The sequence below is a fragment of the Chlorocebus sabaeus genome, chromosome 17 (assembly GCF_047675955.1).
Source record: "Chlorocebus sabaeus isolate Y175 chromosome 17, mChlSab1.0.hap1, whole genome shotgun sequence".
NCBI lineage: Eukaryota > Metazoa > Chordata > Mammalia > Primates > Cercopithecidae > Chlorocebus > Chlorocebus sabaeus.
In genome coordinates, this window is record NC_132920.1 from 969072 (window position 1) to 992059 (window position 22988).

At 41.4% G+C, this 22988-nt stretch overlaps 1 long non-coding RNA gene across 1 annotated transcript in view; it reads left to right on the forward strand.

The window, feature by feature from the left end:
• The window catches only part of LOC119626776 (uncharacterized), a 150090-nt gene extending 130898 nt beyond the window's left edge, over positions 1 to 19192 (forward strand). The window contains exons 3-4 of the long non-coding RNA XR_012089231.1: positions 17939 to 18092; positions 18871 to 19192. This is a non-coding gene — a long non-coding RNA (uncharacterized lncRNA). The remainder of the gene's footprint in view (positions 1 to 17938; positions 18093 to 18870) is intronic.
• The last annotated feature ends 3796 nt before the right edge of the window (positions 19193 to 22988 follow it).

The following is a 22988-nucleotide window of genomic DNA, read 5'->3' on the forward strand; positions in this document are numbered from 1 at the left end:
AAAGCTTGAAGACATGGCTTTTGAACTAACCCAATCTGACAAAGACAAAGAAAAAAAATTGTTTTAATGAAAAAAGCCTCCAAGAAGTTTGGGATTATGTTAAATGACCAAACATAACAATAACTGATGATCCTGAGGAAGAAGAGAAATCTAAAAGCTTGGAAAACTTACTTGAGGTAATAATCAAGGAAAACTTCCCTGGTCTTGCTAGAATTCCCTGGTCTTGCTAGAATTCTAGACATAGAAATACAAGCAGCTCAAAGAACACCCAGGAAATTCATCGCAAAAGGATCATCACCTAGGCACATAGTAATCAGGTTATCTAAAGTCAAGACAAAGGAAAGAATCTTAAGAGCTGCGAGGCAAAAGCATCAGGTAACCTATAAAGGAAAACTTATCAGATTAACAGCAGATTTCTCAGCAGAAACCGTGCAAGCCAGAAGGGATTGGAATCCTATCTTTAGCTTCCTTAAACAAAATAATTATCAGCCAAGAATTTTGTATCCAGCAAAACTAAGCTTCATAAATGAAGGAGAGGTTTTCAGACAAACAAATGCTGAGAGAATTCACCACAATCGAGCCAGCACTATAAGAAATGCTTAAAAGGAGTCCTAAATCTTGAAACAAAACCACAAAATCCACCAAAATAGAACCTTCTTAAAACATAAATCTCACAGGACCTATAATATAATTAAAAAGAAACAAGTTACTCAGGCAACAACTAGTATGATGAGTAGAACAGTACCTTACATCTCAATACTAACATTGAATGTAAATAGCCTAAGAGCTCCACTTAAAAGATACAGAATGGCAGAATGGATAACAGTCCACCAACCAAGTGTCTACTGCCTTCAAGAGGCTCACCTAACACATAAGGACTCACATAAACTTAAGGTAATGGGGTGGAAAAAGACATTCCATGCAAATGGACACCAAAAGCAAACAGGAGTAGCTATTCTTACATCAGACAGAAAGGACTTTAAGGCAACAACAGTTAAAAAAAAAAAAAAGACAAAGAGGGATATTATATAATGATAAAAAGATTCGTTCAACAGGAAAATATCACAATCCTAAATATATATGCACCTAACACTGGAGCTCTACTAGACCTAGGAAATGAGATAGCAACACGATAATAGTGGGGGACTTCAATACTCCACTGACAGCACCAGACAGGTCATCAAGACAGAAAGTCAGCAAAGAAACAATGGACTTAAACTACACCCTAAAACAAATGGACTTAACAAATATTTACAGAACATTCTACCCAGCAACTGCAGAACATACATTCTTTTTATCATCGCTTGGAACATTCTCCAAGATAGACAATATGTTAGGCCACAAAACAAGCCTCAATCAATTTAAGAAAATTGAAATTACTCAAGTACTCTCTCAGACCACAGTGGAATAAAACTGGAAATTAACTCCAAAAGGAATCTCCAAAACTATACAAATACATTGAAATTAAATAATATACTCTTGAATGATCCTTGGGTCAACAATGAAATCAAGAAAGAAATTTAAAAATTCTTTAAACTGAATGATAGTAATGACACAACTAATCAAAACCTTTGGGACACAGCAAAAGCAATACTAAGAGGAAAGTTGGTGGCATTAAATGCCCACATCAAAAAGTCTGAAATAGAACAAATAGACAATCTAAGCTCACACCTCAAGGAACTAGAGGAATAAGAACAAACCAAACCCAAATCTAGCAGAAGAAAATAAATAACAAAGATCAGGGCAGAACTAAATGAAATTGAAACCAAAAAAAAAAAAGATAAATGAAACAAAAAGTTTGTTCTTTGAAAAGATAAAATCAATAGACCATTAGTGAGTTTAACCAAGAAAAGAAGAGACAAGATCCAAATAAGCTCAATTAGAAATGAAATCGGAGATATTACATTCAATACTACATAAATACAAAAGCTCCTTCAAGGCTACCGTGAACACATTTATGTGCACAAACTAGAAAACCTAGAATAGGTGGATAAATTCCTGGAAATATACAACCCTGCTAGATTAAGCCAGAAAGAAACAAAAACTCTGAACAGACCAATAACAAGTGGCAAGATTGAAACAGGAATTTTTAAAAATTGCTAAGGAAAAAAGTCCAGGACCAGATGGATTCATGGCTGAATTCTATCAGTCATTCAAAGAAGAATTGGTACCAATGCTACTGAAACTACTCCAAAAGATAGAGAAAGATGGAACCCTCCCTAAATCATTCTAGAACTTCTTTGAAGTTCTTTTTTCTACTTGTTTGAAGTTCTAGCCAGAGCAATCAGACAAGAGAAAGAAATAAGGGGCATCCAAATTGATAAATAGGAAGTCAAACTGTTGCTGTTTGCTGATGATATGATCATATACCTAGAAAACCCTAAAGACTCATGCAAAAAGGTCCTAGATCTGATAAATGAGTTCAGTAAAGCTTCAGGATACAAAGCCAATGTACACAAATCAGTAGCACTTCTATACACCAACAGTGACCAAACTGAGAACCAAATCAAAAACTCAACCCCTTTATCAAAAGCTACAAGCCCCCTTTTACAAAAGTTGTCGAACTCCTTTTACAAAGCTACAAAAAATAAAATACTTGGGAATATACCTAACCAAGGAGGTAAAAGATGTCTACAAGGAAAACCACAAAGCACTGCTGAAAGAAATCATAGACAACACAAACAAATAGAAAGACATCCCATGCTCAGGATGGGAAGAATCTATATTGTGAAAATGATCATACTGCCAAAAGCAATCTATAAATTCAAGCAATTCCCATCAAAATACTATCAACATTCTTCACAGAACTACAAAAAACAATCCTAAAATTCATATAAAACAAAACCAGAGCCCCCATGGCCAAAGCAAGACTCAGCAAAAAGAACAAATTTGGAGGCATCACATTACCTGACTTTAAACTATGCTACAAGGCTATAGTTACCAAAACAGCATGGCACTCGTATAAAAATAGGCATGTAGACCAATGGAACAAAATAGAGAACCCAGAAATGAAGCCAAATACTTATAGCCAACTGATATTGAACAAAGCAAACAGAAACATAAAGTGGGAAAAGGACACCCTATTCAACAAATGGTGCTGGGATAACTGGCAAGTCACATGTAGAAGAATGAAACTGGATCCTCATCTCTCACCTTATGCAAAAATCAACTCAAGGTGGATAAAAGACTTAAATCTAAGACCTGAAACTATAAAAATTCTAGAACACAAAATCAGAAAAACAAAACTCTTCTAGACATTGGCCTAGGCAAAGTGTTCGTGACCAAGAACCCAAAAGCAAATGCAACAAAAACAAAGATAAATAGATGGGACTTAATTAAACTAAAAACTTCTTCACAGCAAAAGAAATAATCAGCAGAGTAAACAGACAACACACAGAGTGGGAGAAAATATTCACAAATCATGCATTCAACAAAGGACTAATATCCAGAATCTACAAAGAACTCAAACAAATCAGGAAGAAAAAACAAATAATCCCATCAAAAAGTGGGTTAAGGACATGAATAGACAATTCTCAAAGGAAGATACACAAAAGGCCAAGAGGCATATGAAAAAAATGCTCAACATCACTAATTATCAGAGAAATGCAAATCAAAACCACAATGCAGTACCACCTTACTCCTGCAAGAATTACTATAACTGAAAAATCAAAAAATAATAGATGTCAGCATGGATGTGGTGCACAGGGAACACTTCTACACTGCCGGCAGGAAAGTAAACTAGTATAGCCACTATGGAAACCAGTGTGGAGATTCCTTAAAGAACTAAAAGTAGAACTGCTATTTGATCTGGCAACCCCAGCACTGGTTATCTACTCTGAGGAACAGAAGTCATTATAGGAAAAAGACGCTTGCACATGCATGTTTACAGCAGCAAAATTCGCAAATGCAAAGATATGGAACTAGCCTAAATGCCCATCAACCAACAAGTCGATAAAGAAAACGTGATATATATATTATATATACATAAATATAATATATGCATATGTGTATATATAATATATATTATACACTATATATTTATATATTGTATATTATATATTATATACATATATAATTATAAATATATAAATATAATATATACATATATGTAGATATATAAATATAATATCTACATATAATATCTACATATTTATAGATATATAATATCTACATATCTGTACATATAAATATAACATATGCATATATGTAGATATATAAATATAATATATACATATATGTGTATATATACCCCATAGAATATTAGCCAGCCTTAAAAAGGAACAAAATAATGGCATTTGCAGCAACTTAGTTGGACTTGGTGACCATTATTCTAAGTGAATTAACTCAGGAATGGAAAATCAAACATCGTATGTTCTCACTTATAAATAGGGGCTGAACTAGGAGGACGCAAAGGCATAAGAACGATACAATGGACTCTGGGGACTTTGGGGAAAGGGTGGGAGGGAGGTGAGTGATAAAAGACTACAAATAGGGTGCGGTATACACTGCTTAGGTGATGAGTGCATCAACATCTCAGAAATCACACCTAAAGAAATCCATGTAGCCAAACACCACCTGTTCCCCAAAAACTATTGAAATAATAAAATAAATCTATGATTAATCACAAATAAATTAGATGGACAGAGACAGCAGACATTAAATTACCAAAGAAAAATTACACATTTCAGGAGTTTTATGAACATGGGAACCTTTAAGAGAGACGGCTTTCTTGGTGGATTATTTAGTGGATTCATTTCTTATTTAAAACATTTTAAAGAATTTTAAAAATTTAAAAAATAGAAAAGAACTGTAATAGTCCCAGCTGCAATCTAAAACGTTTTCATTTCTAATAGACATTCATCATAGATGTGTTAATTGACAAATCTTGAGGTTTCTAATATAAATTTCTAACACATCTGTTTATGTATGTATAAATGTATACTGAAAAATTAATCTATATGCCAAAAATACACTGAGAGTTCAGCTGAGAAATTAGAGTTCCACAGTCCAGGATATTGAGATTTTCACCAAATAGCCAAAGATCTCAAAGTTCCTTAATTTCACGGCATTTCCCTCCTGCTAAGCATACCAAAATACTGGTCAGTCAACTTTAAATTATTAACTAATTTTTTTTTAAGTTGGGGTCTTGCTCTGTTGCCCAGGCTGACCATAGCTAACTGCTGCCTCAAACTCCTGGACTTAAGTGGTCCTTTCATCTCAGCCACCAAGCAGCTGTGACTACAGACATGTACCACCACACCTGGCTACGTTTTTAAAAGTTTTTTGATAGAGATGGGATCTGGCTATCTTGCCCAGGCTGGTCTTGAACTCCTGGCTTCAAGCTGTCCTCCCACCTCAGCCTCCCAAAGTGCTGGGATTACAGGCATGAGTCACCATGCCTGGCCCTAAACTTTTTAAAAAGTGAAACGTAACAGGGTGAAGATTTGAGGCTTTAAGTCTGTCATGCCACTTGGGACTAGATCTACCTCCTGCACCTGGAAGAGATGAGGCTGGGAACAAACGTGTTTATCGTAATCACCCTCATATCTTATAGAAGTGCAGTTTGGGCTCTGGGTACCTCAAAGTGAAGAATGCAGCTGACATCCCTGCCCTGAAAGAACTTACAGTGCAGTGGGGAGGACAGTCCAGTAACCAGTCATTACTAGGGCAGTGCTGGTCACAAAGTAAGTGCTGTACAGTGTATGGCAGAGAGTTCATGTAGACTCGCCTGAGATATGGTTCCCAAACTCACTGGAATCACCTAGGGAGCTTTAAAAATATCCCCGTGGCCAGGCCACAACCACAGACTAATTGAAGCAGGATGTCTGGGCTGGGAAAGGCAGGCAGCCGACTCTTTAAACACCCACGTGATTCCAAGACACAGACATGTTTGGGAACAGTTGCGTGGCAGGTCTGTGGTGGCTGGTGAGGGTGGGGGTCAGGGACCAGGAAATATGTGCCCCATTAGCTGATAGGAGCCAAGTTTATAAAATTCAAGTAAGCTGTTGTTTCACATGACACAGTGGTCGAGTGAGGGCAAAGACAATTTTCTGTTGCCTACATACAGAATGGAGCTTGCAGGAGCAAGACATGTAAGTCTATTGATTTTGCCTGAACACATTACCAGCTGAGAGGGGTCATGAGGCACGGTTTTGTGGTCTGTGTAGTCAGGCAGGTCTTCCACACGCAGACACAGGGCTTGGCAAATGTCGCCAAGAGTCCCCCTTAGGTTTGCTTGGCTCAGGAAACCCCAGGTGGGACAAGCCACCCCTTCTGAACATATCTCCCCATCTCATCAAACCATGGAATGCAAAATCACTCGTATAAGAAATGCTCAGTTTGTTAATAGCTTTCTAGGAGTTTTCTTCCCCCTCTGACTTTTCTCATGGTTTCATAATTCATTCATTGTGTCATGAGGTGAATTGCATCCCTCAAAATTCCTATGTTGAAGTCCTAATGTCCTGTGCTTCAGAATGTGAATGCCTTTTGAGAGGTAATTAAGTTAAAATAGATCATTAGGGTGGACCCTGATCCAGTACGCTGGTGTCCTCATCAGAAGAGGAGATGAGGACACAGACACGCACAGAGGGAAGACCAGGCAAGGACACAGGGAGAAGACGCCATCCACAAGCCAAGGAGAGAAGCCTCCGGAGAAACCAACCCTGCCCACACCTGGGTCTCAGACATCCATCTTCCAGAATGGTGAGAAAATAAATTCCTGTTGTTTAAGCCACTCAGACAATGGTATTTGTGGCAGCAGGCCCAGCAAACTAATCCACATTTCTTTTTTAAGAATTTCTTTTAACAAGCATTTACTTAGCACCTACAGAAGTAGCCCAGTTTGGACTCATGAACACATAATTTCTGATTACTTTGGAGGACATAATTTCTGGAACATGCTTTCCTAGACAGAAGTCAAACGTTTCTGTTTGCTGCTTCTTTTCCAGAACCTGTGCCATATGTATTATTGCGTTTTTCAATTTCAAACACCTACTTCCATATAAGGCCAATTAGAAATGAAAATATGAGCTTTCTGTATATCACCATCCCGACATTGAACTGTTCAGCACTTAGTTTGGGATATGTTTACCCCTTGAGCATTGTGTGATTGTTTATAAATTATTTTTATACGTGTCCCTCATTTACGACTTATCTGACTTGTTTTGTCCATGAGGTTTCTAACTGGGAAAAAATTATTATTGAATGAAGTCACCTTTAGAAGTTTTCACTGTATGATAATATATTGGAATATAATGAACATTTTCTAATGATAATGACATGTTTGTATTAACATTAAAATATTCCCCAGTAAAGTTGAGCATATACTCACAAGCTAAGAAAGACAATCACAAAAAGAATCTTTTTTATAATCTCATTCTGGAAAATAAATATTTGCCTATACATGGAAAAATGTCCAAAAGCTATATGCTTGTAGTGGGGTTTTATTGGATACTTTTCACTCACATCCATCCTTACTTCACATTCTTAATAAATGTCCTGATTTCCAAAAAGAAATTGAGGAAATAGAGAAGAGAAAACATCAGTGTAAGAATTTTAATAAGAATTTTTAGTAATTCCCTAGAACTGAAGTACATGAGTTTCTAGATTGAAGCCCAAACTAAGCCCAAAACAATCAATGAGAATAGTTTCATATCAACCCAAATCACTGACATTTGAAAATGATGAGTATGAAGTAAGATTCTACAAGCTTTCTGAAAGAAAAGAAAACAACAGCAGCAACAGCATCCACAGGTCACAAGAAAGGGATAGGAATTAGAATTTAGCTTTCTTTTTTTCCCAGCAACAACATTGGGAGGTAGATTGCAAAGAAACAATACTTTCAAAGTTCCAAAGGAAAACTGTTTTTTAATCTAAAATTCTATTCCAGCCAAACTATCTATTGAGGAGGAAGGTAGAAGAAAAACATTTTTTCAGACACTTTCTTCAGGTAATGGAAACATGTTCCACCAAATAAGGTCAATAAGTGAACAAAAATAAATACATGGGACTCAGGGAGCAGGATAACCAACAGTATAGTCAAAGAAGTTTCAAGAAGGATGGTTAATGGGGACCCAGAAATGACTGCTGACCAGCAAGAATGAAGGGCACACAAGACCGATGGCAGTAGTTCTAATATCTGAGGTTGTGGAATGTGCAGGGCTCTGTATCAATAGCCACCCTGCAACTGAACAACCAGACATGGCAGAAGTCAAAAGCACCTTCTGTTTTATTGTTTTATTGGTGAGGTTCACAAAGATGATGGCAAATGACTGAAACCAAAGGGAAACACAAAACATATGTTCATAATCTGAATGGCTACACAGACATGAGATGCCTCATGTGGGCGAGGTCTTCCTGATCCCTGTAGGCAGCAGTGAAGATGAAAACACAAAGCTATCAGGATACAGCCACGTTGTTTACGTAGAGATGGAATATTCCGGAAAGACTCTGTGCCTTCTGGACAGAGGAACAGCGTGGCTGGGGAAGTTGTGCACTGGATGCACACTCTTTGCATGTTTGTTCCTTTGGGTTTTTATTGGATAATGTATCATAGCATCAATAAAAGGGATAAAAATTAAATTCAGCTGGGTGCGGGGGCTCATGCCTGTAATCCCAGCACTTTGAGAGGCCGAGGCAGGAGATCGAGACCATACTGGCTAACACGGTGAAACCCCGTCTCTACTAAAAATACAAAAATAAAAAAAAAAAAACTAGCCAGGCGTGGGGGCGGGCACCTGTAGTCTCAGCTACTTGGGAGGCTGAGGCAGGAGAATGGCGTGAACCTGGGAGGTGGAGCTTGCAGTGAGCAGAGACCATGCACCACTGCACTCCAGCCTGGGCGACAGAGCGAGACTCTGTCTCAAAAAATAAATAAATAAATAAATAAATAAATAAATAAATAAATAAATTAATTAATTAATTAATTCATTCTTTAAAATAACAAGGACAAGGATAAGAACAGAGAAGACCAAGTAGTCAGCACTTTCCTCTGTAGAGGATGACCTAGCCATGAGTCCTGCTGAGCTATAGTGATCAGAGCAGCAGGCTGAGTCTCAACGGCTCCAGAGTCCTGGGAGTGGGCGTGTGGGAAGAGAAGGATGAGCTGCAGGAAAGAATTCTCTTAAAAAGTAATAGAAAGCTTAAAAAATAAAATCTTGTAGTGCAACATGTGCCAAAAGTAGAGCAAATGACAAAGAGATGAAAAGAAAGAGAGAGAAAAATGTTTTAAAAATTGCATGTCCAACATTTAAACTGGGATTCATGCGTGGCTGGCAGCTCTGCGATTGAAGGGTAAGGTGGGGGTGGCTGCCAAGCTGAGAGCTGAACATCCAAACCTTCCTCTGGAAGTTGAAAGCCTTTGAATAGACTCCAGGGTTCCAAAACAACTACATCAGACAGATCCCGCCAGGGCAACAGTTGTCTAGGTGGGGAGATGGATTCCTGGCGCTTCCCCCTCTGCCATCTTCCCAGAGCCCTCTTCATGACTTTATTTTTTCTCATTTCTCCTACCGTGTTTTTATTTATCGAGATCATGCTTTGATTCTGCAAAAATGTCTTTAGCATCTTGTTGTGGTTTCTTCAATCCAATATCTTATCTGCTTTCAGGAAAACTCCAATGGCAATCTTCTGGTTGTACTGATGCAGAGCAGGTGAGCCCTGTCGTGGGGGGCTCAGCCTGTGAGGGTTCTTGGCTTTGTCCAGGAAGGAATTCAAAGGCAAGCCAGGGGTACAAGAAAAGAGCTTTACTGAGGCAGCAGTATGCGCCATGCTCTGTGACTGCTCCTGCAGGGCAGGACTACCCCGTAGGCACAGAGGAGCAGCTCGGGGCGGTTTTGCAATCACATTTATACCCACTTTTAATAACATGTGAGTTAAGGGGTGGTTTATGCAGAAAGTCCCAGGGAAGGGGTAGTAACTTTTGAGTCGCTGGGTCATTGCATGGAAAGGGACAGTAACTCCCGGGTATTGCCATGGCGATGGTAACCTGACTTGGCACGCTGTTGGGCCTGTCTTACGGGAAGCAGCTTCCACTCCATCCCTGGTTTAGCAAGTCCTCATTCGGTCCCCTGTCTGAGCCCTGGCTCCAGAGTCAAGCCCTGCCTGCTGCCTCAGTACCTCTTGAACTGGTTAGCTGATCAGGTTTCCCTCGGAAAAATCAAACCACAGAACTTTTCATGTGGTATAACTTGCAACCTCCCTCTTAGAAGAAATGTTAATTCCTGATCAAATGTTTAAGCAGTTAGCTGGTAAAGTTTAACGGAGTTGCGATCTCTTCCAGGACACTGGCTTCTCACCCCTCAGTCTGTCAGCAGGATTAATGATTTCTAACAAGACATTCTTTACCATATAGTCAGGCTGAGAGAGAGAGATCTCACTTAGCCTTGTTCATTAAAATGTTCCTAGCACGGGTTAGCACTTCAGTAGGCTTGTCTCGGGTTTCCTTCCTTAGAGAAAGTTTGAAATGAGTTTTGACACGTGCTCGTCACTAAATTACAGGAATTTTTTTTTTTTTTTTTTTTTTTGAGACGGAGTCTCGCGCTGTCGCCCGGGCTGGAGGGCAGTGGCCGGATCTCTGCTCTCTGCAAGCTCCGCCCCCCGGGTTCACGCCCTTCTCCTGCCTCAGCCTCCGGAGTAGCTGGGACTACAGGCGCCGCCACCTCGCCCGGCTAGTTTTTTTTAGTATTTTTAGTAGAGACGGGGTTTCACCGTGTTAGCCAGGGTGGTCTCGATCTCCTGACCTCGTGATCCGCCCGTCTCGGCCTCCCAAAGTGCTGGGATTACAGGCTTGAGCCACCGCGCCCGGCCATTACAGGAATATTTTAAGCCATACGCTCAGTGAGGCCCTTTGCTTTGAGTATAATACAACTGTGCCTAAAGCCGTGTTCCAGGGACTCTGCTGGGAGAAAAGCCTCCGGAGTTCAGCCCCACTAGCAGGCAGGCAGGCGTGTGGAGGTGGCTGCCTACCGAGGGATTCATCTGCTCTCAGATTGCTTCCGCAAACCTCCTTACATCACCACCCTCCCTTCATCCTTCCTCCAGGACCCTCTAGTGCTGCTGGCTTCCCCCACCTCTCGGGGAGCCATTGCCGTACCAGGTGTACTTGTCTCAGGACCACAAAGCCTGTGGCATCTCCACTGACCTCCCAGCTCCCACAACGTGGCTTCTCTGACCCTTTCTCCTTCCCATTTTGACCGTCTCCGTGTGCCCGTGTGCTTCCGTCCCTTTTCCACGAGTTAGTCAGGTTTGAAGAGCAGAATTCACGATGGCTGACCCTGAAACTTCTCTTTCTTGTTTATAGTTTTGTCTCCTCCAACCGCCCCCAGCCAATATTCCAAAGCCTGATATACTTTGGGGAAACATCCTCAATTTAAAAATTAAAAAATAATTTGTGAACCATAGGGCTCTTCTCCTTTCATTGTGTTTCAGTGTTTTCTTCTTTGCCTGAAGGTCATTTCGTCATTACTTTGTTTGAAATGGCACATTTAATAAGCTCTCCTGGGTTTTCCTTCTCTTCCTGGAATCCAGTGCCCCAACTCAGACTTTCCAATCTCCTCACAAGGATCAGCCCCTTGGAAACCTAAGCAGAAATCTATATTTTCATGCCCTTCAGCTGTGGGTATTGTTTTCTTTTTATCTGATTATTAGCATAAATATGCATTAATACTTTTTCACTTAAATGTTACCAAAGAAAGGTCCATTGAAAAGTGGGTAACATCCCAACACTTTGGGAGGCTGAGGCAGATTACTTGAGCCCAGGAGTTGGAGGCCAACCTGGGCAACATGATAAAATCCTGTCTCTACAAAAAAATACAAAAAAAATCAGCCAGGCGTGGTGGCACATGCCTGTAGTCCGAGATGCTTAGGGGGCTGAGGAAGGAGAATCGCTTGAACCTGGGAAGTTGAGGCTGCCGTGAACCATGCTCAACTCCAGCCTGGGTGACAAAGTGAGATCCTGATAAAAAAAAGGGGGAGTACTCAAGTCTGAAGTCTGAGACCAAAGATTTTGTAACTCTCAGGCAAATATTTCTTTCAGGAATGTTTCTTGGTCTCCACAAAAAGCAGATTAAATGCTTCACACTCCCACAGAGAGGGAAAGAGACATGGTAGTGGGGTGACTCCTCCATTAAAGAATATCAGATCATTTACTCCAAGGCCTTCAAGTTAGAGACAAGCAAAAGGAGACCTAGCAAGTTATGGTGGCACAGGGAGTTACAGCCATACAGACCATTTCAGTTGCACAGATAGTTTTAGTCACACAGGAAATTACAATTTCAGAGGCCATTTCAGTCACACAGGACATTTCATTTGCACAGCATGCTTCAGCCACAGAGATAGTTACAGTCACACAGGGTGTTTCAGCCACACAGGGAGTTACAGTCACACAGGGCATTTCAGCCACACGGGTAGCTACAGTCACACAGGGCATTTCAGTCACACAGGTAGCTACAGTCTCACAGGGCATTTCAGCCACACAGGTAGCTACATTCTCACAGGGCATTTCAGCCACACAGGTAGCTACAGTCTCACAGGGCATTTCAGCCACATGGGTAGCTACAGTCTCACTGGGCATTTTAGTCACACAGGTAGCTATAGTCTCAGTGGGCATTTCAGCCACACAGGTAGCTACAGTCTCACAGGGCATTTCAGCCATACAGGCAGCTACAGCCTCACTGGGCATTTCAGCCACACAGGTAGAGCTACAGTCTCACAAGGCATTTCAGCCACATGGGTAGCTACAGTCTCACTGGGCATTTCAGTCACACAGGTAGCTACATTCTCACAGGGCATTTCAGCCACACAGGTAGCTACAATCTCACAGGATGTTTCTGCCACACAGGTAGCTACAATCTCACAGGATGTTTCCACCACACAGGTAGCTACAGTCTCACAGGGCATTTCAGCCACACAGGTAGCTACATTCTCACAGGGCATTTCAGCCACACAGGTAGAGCTACAGTCTCACAGGGCATTTCAGCCACACGGGTAGCTACAGTCTCACTGGGCATTTCAGTCACACAGGTAGCTACAGTCTCACTGGGCATTTCAGTCACACAGGTAGAGCTACAGTCTCACAGGGCATTTCAGCCACACAGGTAGCTACAGTCTCACAGGGTATTTCAGCCACACAGGTAGCTACAGTCTCACAGGGCATTTCAGCCACACAGGTAGCTACAGTCTCACAGGATGTTTCCACCACACAGGTAGCTACAGTCTCACAGGGCATTTCAGTCACACAGGTAGAGCTGCAGTCTCACAGGGCATTTCAGCCACACAGGTAGAGCTACAGTCTCACAGGGCATTTCAGCCACACAGGTAGCTACAGTCTCACTGGGCATATCAGCCACACAGGTAGCTACAGTCTCACAGGGCATTTCAGCCACACAAGTAGCTACAGTCTCACAGGGCACTTCAGCCATATGGGTAGCTACAGTCTCACAGGGCATTTCAGCCATACAGGCAGCTACAGCCTCACTGGGCATTTCAGCCACACAGGTAGAGCTACAGTCTCACAAGGCATTTCAGCCACATGGGTAGCTACAGTCTCACTGGGCATTTCAGTCACACAGGTAGCTACATTCTCACAGGGCATTTCAGCCACACAGGTAGCTACAATCTCACAGGATGTTTCCGCCACACAGGTAGCTACAATCTCACAGGATGTTTCCACCACACAGGTAGCTACAGTCTCACAGGGCATTTCAGCCACACAGGTAGCTACATTCTCACAGGGCATTTCAGCCACACAGGTAGAGCTACAGTCTCACAGGGCATTTCAGCCACACGGGTAGCTACAGTCTCACTGGGCATTTCAGTCACACAGGTAGCTACAGTCTCACTGGGCATTTCAGTCACACAGGTAGAGCTACAGTCTCACAGGGCATTTCAGCCACACAGGTAGCTACAGTCTCACAGGGTATTTCAGCCACACAGGTAGCTACAGTCTCACAGGGCATTTCAGCCACACAGGTAGCTACAGTCTCACAGGATGTTTCCACCACACAGGTAGCTACAGTCTCACAGGGCATTTCAGTCACACAGGTAGAGCTGCAGTCTCACAGGGCATTTCAGCCACACAGGTAGAGCTACAGTCTCACAGGGCATTTCAGCCACACAGGTAGCTACAGTCTCACTGGGCATATCAGCCACACAGGTAGCTACAGTCTCACAGGGCATTTCAGCCACACAAGTAGCTACAGTCTCACAGGGCACTTCAGCCATATGGGTAGCTACAGTCTCACAGGATGTTTCCACCACACAGGTAGTTACAGCCTCACAGGGTATTTCAGCTGCATGGGTAGTTACAGTTTCGCAGGGTGTCTCATCCACACAGGTAGTTGCTGTCTCACAGGGTTCAGTCACACAGGTAGTTACTGTCTCACAGAGTGTTTCAGACACACAGGTAGCATCAGTCTTACAGGTAGTTACAGTCTCATAGGGTGTTTCACGCAGGTGGTTCCAGTTGCTGAGGTGGAGCCACAAGCTGTCAGTGTCTGTCCTCCCTCAGAATGAAGCTGTGGTGGCCACGGTTGACCAGAACATGTGGCCTTGTCTGTGTAAGCTCCATTTCTTCGTGTGTCCCCATCACATTACACTTAGTGCAAGTGTTTCGGGCACCTTCATGCTTTTCCAGTGTTTCATACCATTTCTCAAATGTTTTCAGTTTGGCCATATCCCAAATGTATTTTTGCCAGACTTCTTCCTCTTCAATCTGTCTACATTTCAAAGAAAATTTGAGCCATCTGTTTCTGTTTCATTGGCTTCATTGTTCAAAATTCTCTTTGGTAGAAACTATCTAAGTGCAAGAAGTCTTTCAAATCTCTACTTAAGCCTTCCACACCCTTCTCTGAAACATTTCATAATCAAAGGGTCCATGGAATTAAGTTCTTATTAGAACACCTCATTTTAACTAAATGCCTTCCCTGTTTCTACTGGGATCGCACACCTGCTCATCAGTGAAATGTTAACTGGGAGATGAGTCCAGGGGAGTCAGGGCCCTTTTAGCATGAGTGAATCAATCACGCACATTACCCTCCTCTCCCTCCATGCCTAACCTGCTGTCTGTGTGCTTACAGCGTGTACTCCAGGAGAGCACCGACAGCATCTCTTCTCCATATACTTCTCTGTGTTGGAATAAATGCAATAAAATAGGTACCATTTATGTTGTTATACTAAAAATTAAAAGCAGAAGAATACAATGAAACTGCAATTCTCATTTTAGGCAAAATAAGTGTATATCTAAAAGGAGAAGTAGTTTGTTCCATACTAAGTTAATCACATTTATTAAGAATAGAAGGAACTTGGAATCAAATTACATGTAAATTTTTGTGTCCTGAAATCTTTTCACTCAATGTGCACTTTTATTAAACCTATTCTTCAAAAACATGATTTTATGACTATATTGCATTTAATTTTACAATTATCTTTTAAACTCTTTCCAATTTTTTATATTTATAAATCATGCTCTGATTCAAAGGACTTGAGTAATTCATTTAACAGCTCCCTTAGTAGTTGGGCATTTGGGTTCTTACACATTTTCCCTACTACAAATAATAATTGATTCTTAATGGCATTAATTTCAAAGCACATTAATTTCACTCAATGAGAGAGTATAAAATAACTAAGAATCCATTTCCTGAGCCTCTCTCACATATTAGAGGGAAAATTAAGAGAGAAATAATAACTTCCATTTAAAAAGACAACTGGAAATTTTCAACCAAAAATTAATCACAGTGATTAGCCAAAGAATTAAATCATGTGAAGAAAAAAATTTAAAAAAAAATCTTCATCGAATAATGCATTTCAAGGTGGAGCTAGAAACAGATGCTGGGAATCATAGACTCGTGATCAAGAAGGGCTTGTGAGCATGAGAGCACTGGACAAATAATGTCAAGGCAAGTCACAGAAGAAAAGTAACAAGCCACAAACCAGTACAGCGGAACTGAATTCCAAAAGCAAATAATAATAATAAATCACAATTGTTTATAAAATGTGGATTTGAGGAGAAAGATAAAAATAATGATGAAAATGACAAAGTAATTAGAAACTATAGAACAGGACTTAACGAGAGGGAGAGTGTGAACTATCATGTGTGGATAATTCTGGACATGCCATTCAGATTTTGATGACACGTACCCTAAAACCTAGAGGTTGACAAGATTACCAAACATTTTAAGCATTAAGTTAAAAGTTCACGTATAAGAGAAAAGCAGGGTGATTGTTCTTCTGAAAGCAAACTGACAACAAACAGAGTAATGCTATGAATTCCAGAGAAACGAGTCTGCAGGCACACCCCAGCTAGCACGGGGAGAAGGCGAAAGAATGGACGCTACTTAGACGGTCCTAGTTTTTTGTTTGTTTGTTTGTTGTTTGTTTGTTTTAAAAGAGCAGACCATGGCTTTGAATTCTTTGCTCACTGGCGTATGACACAACTTTTCTGAAGCTCCGTGTTTAAGTCTGTAATGTGGAATTAACAAAGTCCTCCCCACTTGCCACACAGAGTTTCCGTTAGGATGACGTTCCTCTGTGAGTCGTGCGGAGCCCTATAAATGTGAGTTGATTTTGCGTTACTCATCTGAAGACGAGAGGGCTCTCTGGTGGCTCTGGACACTGAGAGGCCTTAGATGAGCCCGGGGGGCCAGGACGAGCCTCCCTCGCCTCTGCACTTTGTTGACCCAGATGCGAAAGTCAACATCCCTTTGAGTTCCCCCAGAGAGCCCATTCTTATGAGACCGTCAGGAACCAGTGTGAGCTCTACTGAAGATTCCTGATGTGCAGATGGAGGGGAGGCACACACTTCTCATTAAACAGTCAAACCCACATGTGGCCTGTCTGTCCCCGAGGGCTGCCTTGCTGTTCAAAACTGGCCCTTCTCTTCTCCACCCTAGGTGCCGGTCCTCCTAGGGTCCCTCCTTTTCCATCTTCTCCTCCTCCTCTCTGTGTCCATAGAACAATCCACCTTTCCCAGTTACTACTCCCAGGATTACAAACAGAATTGCTCCAAGATGCTCAGGAACATCACACCGTTACCATGAATGGGATGCACTCTGTTTTGGAAGCAGTCGGAATAATGGAGCCAAAACAAATAGCTAATGAAAAATAAATTTAAATAAAAACCTTTTACACAGAAAACAAAACACTAGAAGAAATTTTACTACTTTACTGGAATAATACACAAATAATCTATTTATTAAACAAACTATCATTGGTGTCCAAACAAGAAACAAAACAAATTAAGTATCACAAGCAAGAGCGTGAGAGGGACGCCAAGTAAACACTCAGAGGGGGAGAGCCTTGACTGTTTGAAACAAAAAGCCCTGAATCTGTGAGCCTCAAGGAATTCTTCTAGAATGTGTAATCTTGTCAGGAAGAAACGCGCACATAAGTGAAAAGTAAATGAACAATATGTGTATGAAATACTGAGATTTCTCAAGACAGAAATGTAAGAGGTCGCTAATTATTAGCCAAGGAGGGGTTTAATCGCTGTGAGCCGTGAGGTGAGAGTAAGAAGAGATCATTGACGGCTGGCACCAACCAAGAAGCGTCACGGGAACGCCAGACTTCAGCGGCTCACGAGGGAGCTGTGGGGAGAAATCAGGGAGCAGGCATTTCACCAGGGGGCATGGTGTAGGAGGAACTGCGGAATGAGTGTTTGGGGTGCTGGCTTCACCAGGGGTGATGGAAGAGCCAGGACTGAACCCCTGCCCTGGAGAATCGTGGATGTCGGGCTGGAGTCTATCCAGTGGGAAATCAGTGCTCACGCATCGTGGTGTGATGTAGTCGATGGCGTGCAGGGAGGCCAGTCTGACAAAGCAAACACCTGCAGGAAGGTAGGGAGATGAGAGGAGGCCACGCTCTGAAGTACTAATTAAAGGATATATTTAAAATAGATGTAATCCTATCACTGTCCTTCAATTCACTCTGCTTGTCTTTCCCACAGGGAATTTTAGGAAAATGGATTAATAACGGTAACAGTGATACAATGTGTGTGTCTATTTTAGAGAGCAGATGGTTGATCTGGTGCTAATTTGCCCAATATGGTAGCTACATAGCAACAAAATTCCAAGACTGGCACAAGGAGGGCCTGGTTCCAGGTGAGTGGTGGCCTGAGAAAACAGAAAAAAAATAAAATAAAATAAGAAAATCTGCAAGCTGCAGCAACTGATTAGATGTGAAGATAGGGAGGCAAAACAAGGAAGGAAGGGGTCAGAGCTAATCGGGTGAAAATGAAAAGTGATGGTGTCGTGTCTGAAAGTGGAGGCACAGGAGAGGGATGGCTTGGGGAAGAAACTGGGTACATAGTGTGCTGGCTGAGACTCCAAATACGTGCAGCAAAGAATTTGAAAAGGGACAAAGAAATGTGTCAGAGCTGAATATCATAGCATGTCTCCTAAGCCTCTTCCTCTCAAAATAAACCTTGTCAACCCGGATACTCTCAGCTGGAACGTCCAGTTGTATCTGGAGCACTCCTGCCAGCCTGTGAAAGAAGTTCCCTGGAAAGTCCAGGCATTGCTGGCACGGCCCAGGTGGCCCCTGGCCCGGGGACTCTGATACTAGGTCAGGGAGTGGCAGAGCCTGTGCTGTGGGCCCTGCAAAGGTGCAGGTACTTTCTCTTCCTGCCCAGTCCAACTCCATGGGCAGCTCCTCCCCGGGGAGGTACAAAGGGTCCTGCAAGCTGGACGAAGCAAATAGGGAAGGGAGAGAAAGAGGAGCTCCCCAGCCAGGTGAGAGAGTTAAAGCCCAGAGCTCCAAGCCTTACATGTCCGACCTGACGGGGGCCAGAGGAGGACAAACCCTTGCTGAGATCACTCAGTAAAAGTTGTTGCTTTTTCCTTCCCAAAATGAATCCAGATGCCTTTCCTTGAGCTGCAGGATTTCAGTGAAACTGCTGGGGCTACAGGCCAGTGGAACACCTCCAAAGGGTTTGACACCATGCCAATGGCCTTCTTAGAACACCGTCATCATTGATTCGGTGTCTACAGAAGTCATGTAACTGGGGCTGCCTCTTTTCAGTGGAAACAGAGCGAAATACAACGTGGTCAACTAAATCGTGCTGACCTTACAAACACTGCATCCTCTCAGGCAACCACTTTGGCATATAAACCACATGTACGATATTCCTGCTACTTCAAACATGACTTTTCTAATGAGCCAAAAAAAATCTAAGTGTGTAAATAAACCGAATTCATTGCCATCATGTTTCTAGTCTGTAATGAAAATAGCTACTGTTTAATAGAGCATTTATGGTTGTTTTCATCATTAAAGGATATCATTTCATTAAACCACTCTTTAACAGACCACCGCTGGATGTTTTACACTTGATATGGATTATTTAACTAATCACGTTTACTAAACTGGTCTGCCTTTCCCCTCTTCTTCTTCTGGTTGGATTTCGTGCTGTCTGGGAGGACACAACACCCCTTGCACGTTTGTCTTTAATGAAGGAGAAGTTAAGGAAGATCGTTGTGTCGGGGTAGAGATACGTGACGACGGCAAAACTCAAACAAAAGTCACCAGCAAGATTACTTGTCGGTCTGTAGAAGCATGAAAACAAACAATTAGTGTTAGAATGAAAACAGCATGCTATGTAAAGGACAAGGCCAGGTGAACACACTAAGTTGGCCCTCCAGGGATCCAGATGGGCAGAGGAACACTTGGATAATCCCGTCAGAGGGAGTCATTGGCATTAAAGTACCAGCTTCTCTTTGGTTCAAGGAACACCTGCTGGTGGAGGCCAAGCTGGGAAACTGATGAATGAAAGGGATACCCACCAGCATATAAACAAACAAGATTGAATTATTTTTGTGAGTCATTGTGTGTTCATGTTTTAATGACTTGATAAAAGAATTTCAAAACTAATTATGCCTAGCTGTTAAGAAGCTAATTTTATATTTTAAACCTCTGCCAATTTACCAGTAGCTAAGAAGGCAAGCACCAAGACAGATATATAATCATGTAGTTTTATATTATCGCGGTGTAATGTTAAGTTACATCCAGTATATATTATGGTACAGATGAATTTATGTATAAATACACTCTCAGAGTCTTCTACTACTTATTATTTATGAACTATAATTGTGAACTGATCCTTCTTTTGTTTATTAATATTATCATCAATTAAAGTTTATTAAGCCAAACTTTTCCAAAGAAAGTCACTGCCTCTTTGTAAAAGAGCATATTCGAGAGATAGATTAACTGCTTTTATCACCAGGTACAATGTAGCAAGTGATGGTTGTGCTGAACTAGAGAGTCAACTGGGTTAAAAGAAGTACTCTGATTTTTCAGCCAGCTGAAGAACCAGAAAGGTCTATTTATTTTAGTTATGTAGAGACTCTAGATTAGCGTTACTTAATAGAAATAGAACAAAAGCAAAAATGCCCAACATATGTGTAATTTTAAAATTTCCAGCAGCCACATTTTTCAAAAGGAAAAAAATAGAAGTTAAACGATACATTTTATTTAACCTAATATATCCAAAATATTATCCTTTTAGCAGGCAATGCATTTAAAAACGTTGACATATTTTACATTCAAAATCTAGCATGTTTTACACTCACACCACACCTCAGTTTAGATAACAACGTGGAAAGTGCTCGATAGTTACCGTAATGCTCTATTGCTAAGTAGCTGCCATATTTGATAGATTAACCGTGGAACAACCATCCACTGTCAGAAACAGACATGCAAATATATAGCACTGCTGCAGCTATTGATTCACTTATTAAAAATTCACTGTGGGAAAACAGAGTAGATTTTAAAAGACTGATGTGATTCAATCTCCTTTAGACTTATTATTTAATTACTACTTCAGAACATGACCATATTTGGAAATACAACATAGTATTGAAGTTCTAATCATGGAAATAATTCATTTGCTGTCACATGTCTTTTATACAAAAATAGGTGGGAAGCAGCTGATCACAAAGATTTGTATGCCATATTCTTTTAAAGCTTCAATTTGATTTATTTTCTAGATAGTTACAACTTAGTGGAAAGTCATTTCTAAACTGTAAATATCAGTAAGATTCTTCCGATACGTGTCTTAAAATACAGGCTTGAGAAATGCTAGACACCACAATACCAACTTGGACAAACACTGAAGACTATGATAAAAACTGAATTATACATGAGAAAAACTTGACCTTTGGAAAAGAGTTGGACAAGCTTGCCCCTTGCTTGTACTTAGCCATATTAAATAGTATATTGGAAGGATTTGATTTCTAGGCCTGCATTAAGTACAGCAGTGTTCTAATGAGGAACACTTCGGCCTCTGGACCAGAAAAGGGTAAGTCGTGTTCCCATCTGGCGTCTAATCTCTTCACCGGAGGGGATGGCTTAGTGGGTTTTAGACTCCTTGGAACCAGAGATTCAGCCTCTGTGAGGCTGACTCAGCGCTTACTCATCCGACCCATCTGTTTCCCATAGAAGGTCTTTCAGATGAAGCTCTGAAAATGGGTCCTGAATCCAGCGCACATGCGATTAAAAGTCATAGGCTGCGTGTAGCATGAGCAGAGTGGTTGGGTCTCTTGGGACACTTGAGTACATTTCAAATTCTTATCTTTCTAGGGATCACTGGATCTAAAAGAAAAACTCCAATCAATGATGCAACCCGCTGGCATTTCAAAGAGCAAGTAAACAAAAGAAATTATGGGTTTGGGCTCAGAAACCCCAACCCTCAGGATTTCAGAAAACAAAACGACTCTTTGGCAAGAGGCAGTGAACTCAGGTTCAAATCCCACCTCTGTTATTTACCAATTGCATAACCTTCAGCTTCAGTGTGACCTGACCCGGAGCTTTCCAGTCCCAAACTAGAAGTAACATCTATGCCATGGAGTAGTTGGAATGATTAAATGAGATGGCACACACAATGCATCGAACATACTGCCTGGTACAAAGTCATCATTTACTATTAATTAATTAATAGGTCTAATAGGCTTTAGAAAGTTGTTTTCATTTTTATACTAAAAAAAAAAGTACACACCAAGCTATTTACCAAAATACAAAGTCAAACAAACCTGAAAAATTCAGTCAGAACAATTGATTTTGTCATCGTCTATACCTAATTTATTGTTCTTGTTAGCTAAGTTTTCCCAGTGTACAGGTTCCAGAGAGACGGTGCAGTTCCCACGTCCTGTCTGTGGCGTTTCATACAATCATATGTTGATGTCTCACAGGAAGCCTGGGGAGGTCATATGCAGATATTTCCTGATCCTTCGGTTATCTGGACAGCAGGCACTGATTTCTAGGGGCCATGACCTGAAAGCGAGTTGGTATTTCCTAAGGACAGGTACTCTGGGAGATATCGAATTTGCACTTCGCTAAGCCTGCCATTCAAACAGAGGACAGCAGTGAGGGCCTCTCCTTCTCAGCCCCGCACCTTCTGTGCAATTCCTCCAGCCCAATGACCACAGAAGCGTAAGACAGCAGTTGTCTTTTGTATTTAAAAAAAAAAAAGGTCACAGGATGGGCTGAAGGGGGCAGGTTAAATGCAGCAGTGACTGAAGAACTGCATCTGCCCTCCTTCCATTTTCTTTTTTAGATTGAATCCATTGAAAAATACAGCAATAGATTTGTCTTAAGAAAGACGTGCAGTTTATTGACACATAATTATGTATTCCCTTGGAGGAAGATATGAAACCAGGTTTCAGGCAGGGTTTGGTTAGGAAGATGCATGTCACCAACACAGGGTATCCTCTAGTGCCAATTGCTTCGTATTTGTAAAACTAACAAATTGATTCAGTGTCTGCTGTAATGAGGTGCTGTTCCTGCTCTGCACAGTATAGGCAGGTGGACAAAGCATTCATGCAGGAGTCTTGCTGCCTGCATTCGACTCTTGGCTGTGCCACCGACTAGGTGTATGACTTTGGATAAATCATCTGACTTTTCTAAGCCTCTTAGAGCTGCGAGCTGGGTATAGCAATAGAACCAACTGTTCTTTGGAATACTTAGAAAAGGTTTATTACAATGACAGACTGTAACTAACAAGCATC